The sequence below is a fragment of the Corapipo altera genome, unplaced genomic scaffold (assembly GCF_003945725.1).
Source record: "Corapipo altera isolate COAL_440 unplaced genomic scaffold, ASM394572v1 0, whole genome shotgun sequence".
In the NCBI taxonomy this organism is placed as follows: Eukaryota; Metazoa; Chordata; class Aves; order Passeriformes; family Pipridae; genus Corapipo; species Corapipo altera.
Window position 1 is genome coordinate 5,155,880 of NW_020884872.1, and position 10,553 is coordinate 5,166,432.

Genomic DNA, 10,553 nt, shown 5'->3' on the forward strand with positions numbered 1-10,553 from the left:
GTCTTGTTCCAGATCCCTGCAGTGCATCTCTCCTGGCCTCACTTAACTGCTTGTTGGGATCTGCCACATCTTGAATTTGCTGTTTGTCAAATTTTTTTTGTATTCTCCACCAGGAACTCATGGAGTTGTTTCTGCTACTTCTTCCCCCCCTTTACTCCACTGAGGCACTTTGTGCTGCCATGTCAGAGGGCAAGAGGCTCTCACAGGCATTTAAGAGTTGCTGCCCATTTTTTTAGGATGCATTCTCTCTTCCTTTTCTTGAGAGTCCTACTTTTCTGCCTCGGGTCTGGATGCAGTCATAATTTATGTAGAAATCTTGTGTTAAAACTTGTTCAGATGTTAACTTAGCAGAGACAGCTTTGCAGTTCTCGTGCTGGAAGTGATAGTTTCTGCGAGAGGAGGGAGCTGTGCAAACTCGCTAAAGATTCTGGTTATATTGGCCAGTTCTTGACTGCAGCCTTTTTAGTTGTTTGTTGAGAGGTTATTTTGGGAAGAAGAATGTAATCGGGTCAAAAATCAAATTTCGGTCGAGGCTGATTCATTTTGTATGGGCATGTTTTAGTTGCTGGGCATTGCTCACAATAGAAATTGGAAGGATTGAAGTGTTCAAACTGACTTTTACCAGTGATCTTTCCCCATTGGTAAAAATTGGCTTTTCTGACATGGTTTCATTTCAGATTCCTGAACGCTAATTTCTGTTTTGTATTAAATGTGCTTTTGACTAACAGAAAAGCATTGAGAAAAGTAATAAAACCCAAAGGGAAACAAAACCATTTCCTTTTGGCTTAATTTTTTTTTTTTCTGTAGATCTGTTTTGTTTTGACCTATTTTATTCCCAGTATGAACTCAAAATCTGAAGTCCTGCCACTGAGCTGAGTAAACTTATAAAACACTCAAGTAAATTAAGGCAGAGCACTTGGAGTCTAAACCATGATTATGTCACTTTTGTTCACCATATCATGGTGGTTCCCATTAATAATCACGGTGGCCTTGGAGAAGAGGATGGCTCTGTGCAGGCAGACACTTTCCAAAAGTGTCAAGTGTTCATACCAGGTAGTTAATGTGTATAGTTAACGTCTTTGATATCTAAAAACTGGGGGGGTTGAGTTCATAGTGTATGCTTTTCCATACTGGAACCTGATTTATTTTTTTTTTTTTAATAAAAACATAAACTGCCACAATGTCTCACAAAGCAATAGAGGGAAATAGCATTATAAATCCCTCAATGCATTGTGAAAGCCCTAGACCTTCCCTGTTGCTGTCTTCTATTTGACTTCTGTGCAGCTCAGGTTTGTTGTTATGTGCTCTTCCTCTCACGGTCACTATTCTCAAAAGTTTCTTCAGTTATTTGTCAAACTGCAAAGTATTCAAAATATTTACATTGAGACAGCAGCTTTTTTTCTTTGTCTGCACGCTGAAATCGTGTGGCCGTCCACCAAATGAACTGGCTGGAAGGGGATGGGGTGGAGGGGCCAGGCTGGTTCTAAAATTGGTTGTAATCTCTGCTTTAATTAAATGCTGTAGAGGCCAGTGGGGCAATGTAATGAACATGTAGGGTCCCTTTAGGCACTCCAGAGTGTTTCTCCTGGCCTGGAGCCACCACTCTCAAAGGGTATAAGTTTCCCAATGGTCTGGTGTGGCGTCTGCCAGTCCTGTGTGGATGTTGTGGATGTATCTTGGAAGCATCCAAAAATGGCTCTTGGCACCTATGTTTAGAAACCCAGATCTCTTCCATAAGTGTTGGTGAGAATTTCAAGGAGCAGATTTTCTCTGCCCATTAAACTGGAAGCATTCATAAGGGATAGACTTTTCCTCAAACCTCAGTCATCTTTTCAATCTCCCTGACTCAGTGTCTGTGTGTGTGTTTAAAGCCAAAACCTTCAAGTGCCAATATGCAAATACACCCTTAGCTCAGTGTATGAATTCAGTTGGAGATTATTTGACTCTCATGAAGATGTAATTTCATGGCTGTAAGACTCTAAAATCACCTTGAAATTAAGGTCTCAGAGTAATCTATAATAAAGGAACACCGCAAAAATGCAGGTGCATAGGAGTGTGAATACTCTGCCTTAAAAGACAGATACCCGTGGAAATGCACGTGCTGTAAACCTTATTAATTTTGTTGTTGTTGGGATCAAGTTTTTTATTACACATTAAATAGTTTATAGGCAGCTGAGCAGTGCAGTGTCTGGTTGCTTGGTTTCTCCCCTATCCCTGGCTTGTGTTGTCATACCCATTTTAGTGAAATACCATATCTCTGCTGTGATCAAGTCAGGAGTAAGGTAGTGATTGGTATAATGAGATTTATTTTTTTTTCCTAGTTTCCCACTGTCCTTTAGCACAGTACTTCCATAAATACATTGTAACACTGTGTGATAGCTCTGTAGTAACTCTGATGTTCTAAAGAAACAAAAGAAAACATCTCCGGAGATTACCAGCTTTGGAAAAATATTTGTCACGTGAAGAGCAAAGTTGTTCCCTAGCAAAAGCTCCTTGCACCTCTATGCTTTCCAATCTTCTGTTATTCACTAAAACTCTTATCCACTAAAACTCTCAGATATATGCTTTAAGTCCTTTTGATTTCAAGGTTCACATGTGTCCTGAATTAAGCTGCTTTTTAATAATTATTTTATCATCATTATCAATCATAAAGAGTGTTTTGGGCTTAGATAAAAGGGCCATAGTTGCAAAACACCTTAGAACAGAAAATATGCCAACCATCTTGAGCTGTGGAAAGAAAGATTAGTGTGGATAGTAGGAGAAAGTCCAGCCTCTGAAAAGCAGTCACTGCAATGGTGTACGTTCAGATAAGGTTCAAGGAATCTCTGAATGTTGTCCTTGATGCCTGAATGGCTCTCAGATATTAAGGTGGTGCAGTTTACTTGGTCACTAAGATTCAGTTTTTAAGACTCCTTGCATGTTGGTCTATTGTTGTTTAGTTTTTTCAGTAAGCATTTAATGTTTTTAAATACCTTTACAGGAGGGAAGGGATACAGTGGAAGGGGGAGAAGGGTTTTTTTAAAGTATATATTCTTTTTCTCTTAGTTTTTTCTCATGTCCAAGAGAAAGGCAGGAGCAGAATTGTCTGTTTCTAATAGTCAAGCAATAGGCAGAGCCTTAAGCCTAGAATTAAATAATTAGAAACCTTCCCTCCAGATCAGTAACTCATGCCAGTCTTTGTAGTGACCAGCAATTCAAATGATATTTAACCCAGGTTATTGCACTGCTGAAAGCAAACATTCTTTCCTTTGGGGTGCATCAAATGCTAGTTGCAGTTGTAATTAACGACTTGGATTTCAGAAGGTGTTCTGCTTATTTTTACCTATTTTTCTTTGTCTAAAAATCAGCCAGTACACTGCATATGGGTCAAAATATATTCTATTCACTGGTATGTACATTAAAAATCAAAAAGTGTTAGGACAGTGTGATATAGCATCGTAATGGGTAAATAATCTCTGCTTTATAAATATTTCAAATTGTGTTTGAAGGTTGCAAGGAAATGCTGCTTTGTGGCGTGGCAAACCACTGGCCATGAGACTGAGAATATTTCCAGGGGGTGGATTTATCTTGGGAAGGAGGCAACAGCAGAGCCTGCAGCACTGGTCGAGGTTGGGCAGTGCAGCAGGACACCAGGCTGGAAAGCTGAGTCTGGCACTTGGCAAAATGCACTTGTGAGGAATCATAACCCTTCCTTGTGACCGGGGAAAAAAAAAAAACAACCGGTCAGAGGTCCAGAGGGCATTTGTGTGTTTGCTTTACCTGTGCACTTTGCCCTGGTTATGTGACTTTTCCAGACACTATTTATATTTTAAGCAACGTGAGATCACGGCTGGGCCTGTGAAGGACGTGAGGGGTGGTTTGCACGTGAGGGCCAGGACGTGCTTGTTGCTCCTCTCTAAATGTGCTCTGGCTGTTTTAGCAATGCCTTCCTAATCTTTGGACATACTTGTGTGTGCTGGACACGTCTGGGGGGGCAGCAGGGTGTGCAAACACACAAGGATCTCACCAGCTGTGTCTTGTGCTGTTGATACTGTGGGGTGCTCCATCTGTAGAAGAGTCCTGGATTAAGGAGAAGGCATGAATGTGGAGTCAGCCAGTTCTTCAGGGCACTGAGCCTGAGGTGTGTGAGGAGAAGGTGTTAGTGAAGTCAGAGAAGCTGCTTCTCTGCTGTGCCTGAAGGTCCCGGACCCATCTGGACAGCGTGTGGTTCCTCTGCTCCTGGAGCAGCATTCCCTGTGGTGGGTAAGCCAGAAATGCTTCCTATGGACCTCTCTGCCGGGCAGCTGCAGGTCTCTGGTGCTGCAGGGTTACCTGCTGTCTAGGAAGAGTTGTGCAACCTTATTTCTCATTTTGATATAAGTGGTTTGGGATCTAGTGTTTTAAAGTGAGGGTTGTGCTGGGGAGCAAGACGAAGCTGGGAACTTGTTAAAGAAAAATGGTAATCATAGAATCATAGGATATTAAGGGGTTGAGAGGGACTTTAAAGATCACCTAATCCCAACCCCCATGCCATGAGCAGGGACCTTCCACGAGACCAGGTTGCCTAAGGCTTTATCCAACCTGGCCTTGAACACTGTCAAGGCTGGGGCATCCACAACTTCCCTGGGCAACTTCTTGCAGTCTCACCACCCTCACAGTAATGAATTTCTTCCTAACATCTAACCTAAATTTCCCCTCTTTTGATTGTACCCATTGCACCTTGTCCTATTGCTACAATACCCCTGCATGTTACCTCTGGAGTATGTATGAGGTCTATTTACCACTGAATGTGCTACACTTGGGATGCCCTGCCAGTGTGGAATTGTATTTTCCATGTGCCAGTAAATATTTTAACCTTTAGTTATTAATATTGTTTTATGGGTTCTGTATTCCTGAAAGAGCAATTCTTTTTTAGATCTGTCATCTGCCTAGGAAAAATTGCCTTTACATATGAATTTTTGCTTTCTCTGAGGATAATAAGACAGCTTTTACTTCCTATGACGTGTGGAAATAAATGAATGTGATTGATGTAGAGTGGCATCTCGCTTTTTTTTAGTTTTTGAGGGTAGGAAGTGGCTCTACTGTTCCATTTTAGCCTCTTGTGGCATCTGGGAAATAAGAATGAGAGAAAAATCTAACCCTATGCTGAGGCTGACTAGGAGGTGTGAAAACAAAGTTCTGACACGGAGATGTGATTGAATCTTTTTGGTGGAGCTTGAAGGCAGTCAGTCTTACTGCAGGACCCAGATCTGTCAAATTGAAATAAAAATAAGAGGTCTGATTTCTCAGGATTTGACTGTTCATTTATCTCTCTTTTCTTTGCCTTTCTTCATGTTTAGGAATTTTATACAGAGAAAGGAAAAATCTAAAACCTTCTTGCTTGGACTATGCTAGAGTCCTACAGCAAAATGTTGTGATTGCCTTTTTTTTTTTTTTTTCTTTCCCCTTTGATTTTAAAATTTTAAAAACCATGCTGTGAAATTAAGCTGGAAAGCAGTAGGTAGATTAAAAAGGAATACTCTTTTAACACAAGTAATGGAGCTTCCAGGAGCAGAGCAACTGGAAGCACAGGGAAAGGCACACGTGAGAAGGAATAAATCTCTTTGACTGTGCTGTTAAACACTCAAAAGTCTTTCTGCATGGGATGTGAGTAAATTGCCAGCTGTCTTTAGTGTTCAGGAAGAATTACTCCCCTCTCCTTGAGTCATTCTGGAGTCATTCAAGTCTATCTATACATTAGCAGGGCTTTTTCTGTCTCTCCTCCTGATACCTCCAGAGTGAACACTGCTTGGGACCACTTCATGCAGCAAGAGGATCATTGAGCTGATCCAGAGTAGTATTGCACAAATTGTAAAGAGATTCTGTGGGATTGATGGAGGAAGAGAAGCATGTTTTTGAATGTCTGTGTTTATTGTGGTTTTGGGGTTTTTTTTGTCTATTTTGTTTTTTAAATCTCAAGTAGAAGAAGCTGTGTGGATGAAACATATAGTTAGAAGCAAAAGAGGATGTACCAAAACCACCTACTTTTACTTCCCTAAGACTTTTAGGAGGCTTATTTTCCCTAAGTTAATTTTTGCTCATGGCTTTTTGTGTACATCTATGATACTGTGTGTATTTTCTGCCTTTTTCTGCCTTAGATAGTGCTCAGCTGCAGTAAGTGTAAGCTTTTATGCAGTGTTTATCTACTCAGAAGTTTCCGTTTGTGTGTTTTGCTGGATGTGATTTTTTTAAAGCAAATGCAGGAGTAAACTTGGATCTGGTGAGGGAATTGATCCCTCTGTTCACCTTCCCCAGTGAGGCACCATCCCATGCCTAGCAGAGGTGAGAGAAGGCTGCCTTGCTGCCCTAAATAAACTTTCTTACTGTGTTCAGAGAGGCTGATTGGTTTCATTGATAGAGCTGTAAGCGAGACAAACCAGCCTGCTGTAAAGGCTCTGTGCCTAATGAATCAATCAGTACATTTTGATCTGTCCTGTATAGTTTTCCACCTCAGCTACTCTTGACTATAAAGTTCTGAACCTACACCATTACGTGGCAAAACCCTTTCAATTTGGTTATTGTTACTTGATCCTGTAGTTGTTGCTTAAAGAAGCCAGTAGAAAGAGTCTGGCTAGGTAGTCCCTTGCTTATGTGTCCCTATACCTGGTGTCTCCTTTCCTTTGGCATGGATCACAACACCTGCACACATCTGATCCCCCACAGAGCTGGTGTCCAGGTAAAGTTTCGCTGCTGTACCTTGTCATGGAGCTCAAAACAAGTAAATGAACAACAGCTGCATTGGTCAGGGCAGTGTGCAAAGGAATACAGCGAGTTTAAAAGAGCATCTGCTTCCACGTTTCACTTGGGACGGGGGATCACTAAGTGTAAGGATTTCTCACCTGTAAGGCTGAGTGTGAGTGTGACTGGGGGCATTTTTAGGTGTAGCATTTTTCTGTCGTGGCACTGTGTCCTGCCTACCCAACGCAAGACCAGTCACAGTGCCATGTGGCCAGCTGGGGCCAGGTTCTCTTCTATGGAAAACTCACTTTAGAAACACTCAGTGGTCTGAGGAAACAAGCAAACAAAGTTGTTTCCCTCGTGGCCCTTCCATGTCCCCTCTCCAGCCCCAGTCTCCTGCACAGCATTGTTTTCTCTTGTTCCATTTCTTTTCTTCCTCCCATGCATCTTCTACTAAAAGAAATAAATTTATTACTGTATACCCTTTCACTTTCTCTTTCTAGGCTGCTTTTACTCATTCTACTTCATTATCAGTATGGTTTCTTTGTTTCCCTCTCTATATTTTTCTGTACTTTCTCTTACTTTCTTTTCCTTCCCCTTTTTCATTCCCCGGCCCTTTTGCACATCTACCCCTTGGCTTCTCGAGTCACAATCCAAAAGTAGAGGGTGTAGGAATTATCCCAAGGCTACCCCTATGTCTCATAAATCTGTATGCAAGCTGTAATTTGCCTTCAAGGAAAACTTCAAAACTTGATTTAAAGAAATGGTTAGTCAGGAAGACTATCCTGGCCCTCAGCAAGTTGTTCCATGGTCTGGTGATTTTTGCTGAAGTATATGGCTTGTGACCTGAATTTTTATTTTTTTTTTCAGTTCCATCCAGAAGCTGATGGCTCTTGTTTACCAAGCTTTAGTTCCAGCAGCTGAGGTTTAATCTGCTGTAAAACTTGCTTCCATGGGGCAACTTAGACTGTGACCAAGTTTGTCTGTTTGTTCTGGTTTGCCTTTTTTTCTTTAAACTTGAAACATCTGTCCTTGTTGAGTCTCCTGCTGAAGACTTGTTTTCTGGTGGTTGAAAGTGTTTGTGAAGCTCTTCCACACACACTTTTTAGTCTGTGAACATAATCCTTGAGCTACTGAAGGCAGAACTGGACATGGAGCTGTGAATGCATGATAACCCCATCTCCTGTTTGGACCAGCTACACCAGGCCCCTGTTTTAAGGACTGTCCCAGCATCTGATGATGTACATGTTTTCCTCTTCACCATTTCCCCAAGACCTAATTTTTTATGCCTTTTGGATAGAGGGACTGACAGGTTTGAAAGCCATCGAGCAAATAGTGAAAGGCTGTTAGTATGATTCTACTCTTCAGGCTGGCTTTGGAGGGAGCAATGATACCAAGTCATGAGTCTCACCAGTCTCTGGAATTAGCTGTGTACATAGAGCCCTCCCTTTGTTTTCAGTGGCTCAGCATCTAGAATTAAAAAAGCTGCTGCATTGCTTTCCTGGGTTCCTATGTAGGTTTTTGTGGGCAAAGTAATCCTTTTGCTCACCTGGAAGAAAATCAGTGAGAAAACCAACAGCAGTCATGCACAGGTCTCTGTATTATTAAAATCTTAATAGATTGGTGGAGTATAATGGTTTTATTTGTACTACAACAGTAAGGTCCTATTTGCTTTAAGCCTTGTATTTCGCATGACTGGAAATAAGCCTTGGAGGCTGTTGATCTTTCAATTCATGAAGGTAGTGGTGGAAGATATTTGAGGAGAATGAGTGCTTTTTTTACCACCCCTCAGTTTGTCAGTCACACCAACCCTGTTCTGTGGAAAACTGGCTCTTGCCTTGGAAAGGTCGTTCACGTGTTCAAATAACAGTGTGCAGGAACAGAAAACTCTTTTAGAGCAGGTGTCCAGAGATGCAGTAGAAGATACCTGCTTGCCTGTTATTATACTTGTCACCACAGAAATCTGGTGAACGAGCCTCCAGTCGCCAGCAGGAGAAAGAAGTTACAGTGAACAATAAATAAGAGGCCCGTGGGGAGCACCCAAGGCATCGTCTTTCACGCAAATTGAAAGCTCTTTTCTGCTGTGCAGGAAAGGAACAAATAAGTAAAACGTTCAAATGCCACTGATGGGACACACGTGAAGCATTAGGAAAAATTAAAAGGTCGGGTTACTTGCAGCTCTCTGAAGTTAGATCCTTATCTCTGTACTGACAGAACAGAGAACAGGTTTTATTTACTTTTCAGAAAAAGGAGAGGACCAGTCAGTCTGGCATAGGAATACAAACCTACTTCTGTTCCTCGAAGTCTAAAAATTGCTTGGTGGAATAGATTCTATAGTGTGAAAAGCCCTTGAAGCACACATATGTTTGCAGTTGTAATTTTTCATTACATGATTCTTTACCTTTGCATGGAGAGTACAGTAGTCCTGGGAGTGGGCTGTTATCTGTCACTGAAAATGTTGTAGATGGAGAGACTGTATTTAGTCCAGTGGTAAACCAGCGTTTGGTTGAACAAAAATACGAAATGCAGTATTGCTCCATAACGTTTCTCTATTCCATTAAAGCAACTTGGAAATAAAGGTCATCAAAGCTGGAACTAACCTGTACCTTTTATTATGGGTCTCATTTAACAGACCTGTAGTGTAGGCTCTTCACTGTAGTCTGGTCTCTGATGTCCAGTGTGTTGTAGGAATTTTTTCTAAGGACACCAGGTTTTTCCAAGTGAGAGCTCCAGTACCAGTTCCTGCAATTCTTTTATCCTTTGCAGTTTCCATTTTGGGGCTGCTGTCAGACAGCAAGGTGGAACCATCATTTGGTGGCACAATCCTGAGAATCACTAAGGTATTTAAGCTGCAACAGGCGAGTGTGGGGCTGTGCAGCCTGGTTGCTCAGGCTGTTGAGCTGCAGTGGTGCTCAGCTGATCCAGATGGAGGAAGAAATTGAACTGCTGTGTCTGGATCCTTTACCTGCAGCAGCCTCTCCTGGAGATGTTTTTGCCTATGGAAATGAGCATATTTAGGATATAGTGCCCCGACCTGGTGCTTTGTACTCTTGTTTTATTCTGAGGATTTTTTTTAAGGATTTTATAAAATGATTTTATAGAAAACACAAGTTCATTTCTGTACTTAATCTTATGGAATGTTACTGAGCAAAGTTAACAGTACAGACTTTAAGCCAGTGAACCTCAAGGTGCTCCAAAAACTATTCTTAAACTATTACAGGTTTTGTGAAATACAGATGTGGATATGTGACAAACTCATCGCTTTTGGGTGCTCATGATTGCACTCCTCTCAAGGGTAGTGTCATCTATATGAGTTTCCCTTTATGTTTGCCATGTGATACAGAATGTTTTTTGTCTTGCTGTTACTTGCATGTACAGTACCAAAAGCCTTGGGTTTTGCTCTCCCAGCATTTTGGAGTTGGAAAGCCTGTGGGTTTCCTAAGGGAATGTTCTTGTTCCTTACGTGCTGTAGGATGTGTTTGGCTGGGGATAAGGATTTTGGCCAAGAACACTGCACCAAAATGTTATCCACATGATGGGCTGCTCCTGCATCAAATTCAGCAGCTGTTTCCTCATATTTCTGTCTTCTGCAGCACTGTCCTCTGCCAATTCTCCCTTTTCTCCCTAAGGAAAATGCACACTGGTGAGCTGATTCATCAGTCCAGTGATTAGCTGTGCTCAAATTAGTCCTTTCCCCAGGCTTCAGAGTATTGTCCAAACGTGAGCAGGAATGGATGGTTCTAGGTATTAGTGTACAGCTCTGGTCAGGATTTATCCTGTGTGTTTCTGAAGGTCCTCAGATTTATCCTCGGTGTTTCCTATCTGGAAATAAAACCATTTCTGTCCCCTTTCCAGGC

General features: G+C 41.7%; 1 protein-coding gene across 6 annotated transcripts in view; it reads left to right on the forward strand.

The window, feature by feature from the left end:
- Positions 1-10,553, forward strand: part of AGPAT3 (1-acylglycerol-3-phosphate O-acyltransferase 3) — an 89,980-nt gene that overhangs the window by 13,250 nt on the left and 66,177 nt on the right. For 2 of the 6 annotated variants that reach the window (XM_027635675.1, XM_027635703.1), the window contains exon 1: positions 3,805-4,242. The exons of 2 other annotated variants lie outside the window; for them this stretch is intronic. The gene's annotated coding sequence lies outside the window, so the exon portion shown is untranslated. Of the gene's footprint in view, positions 1-3,804; positions 4,243-10,553 lie in introns of those variants that run through there. 2 more of the 6 variants (XM_027635683.1, XM_027635719.1) reach the window with 1 other exon arrangement.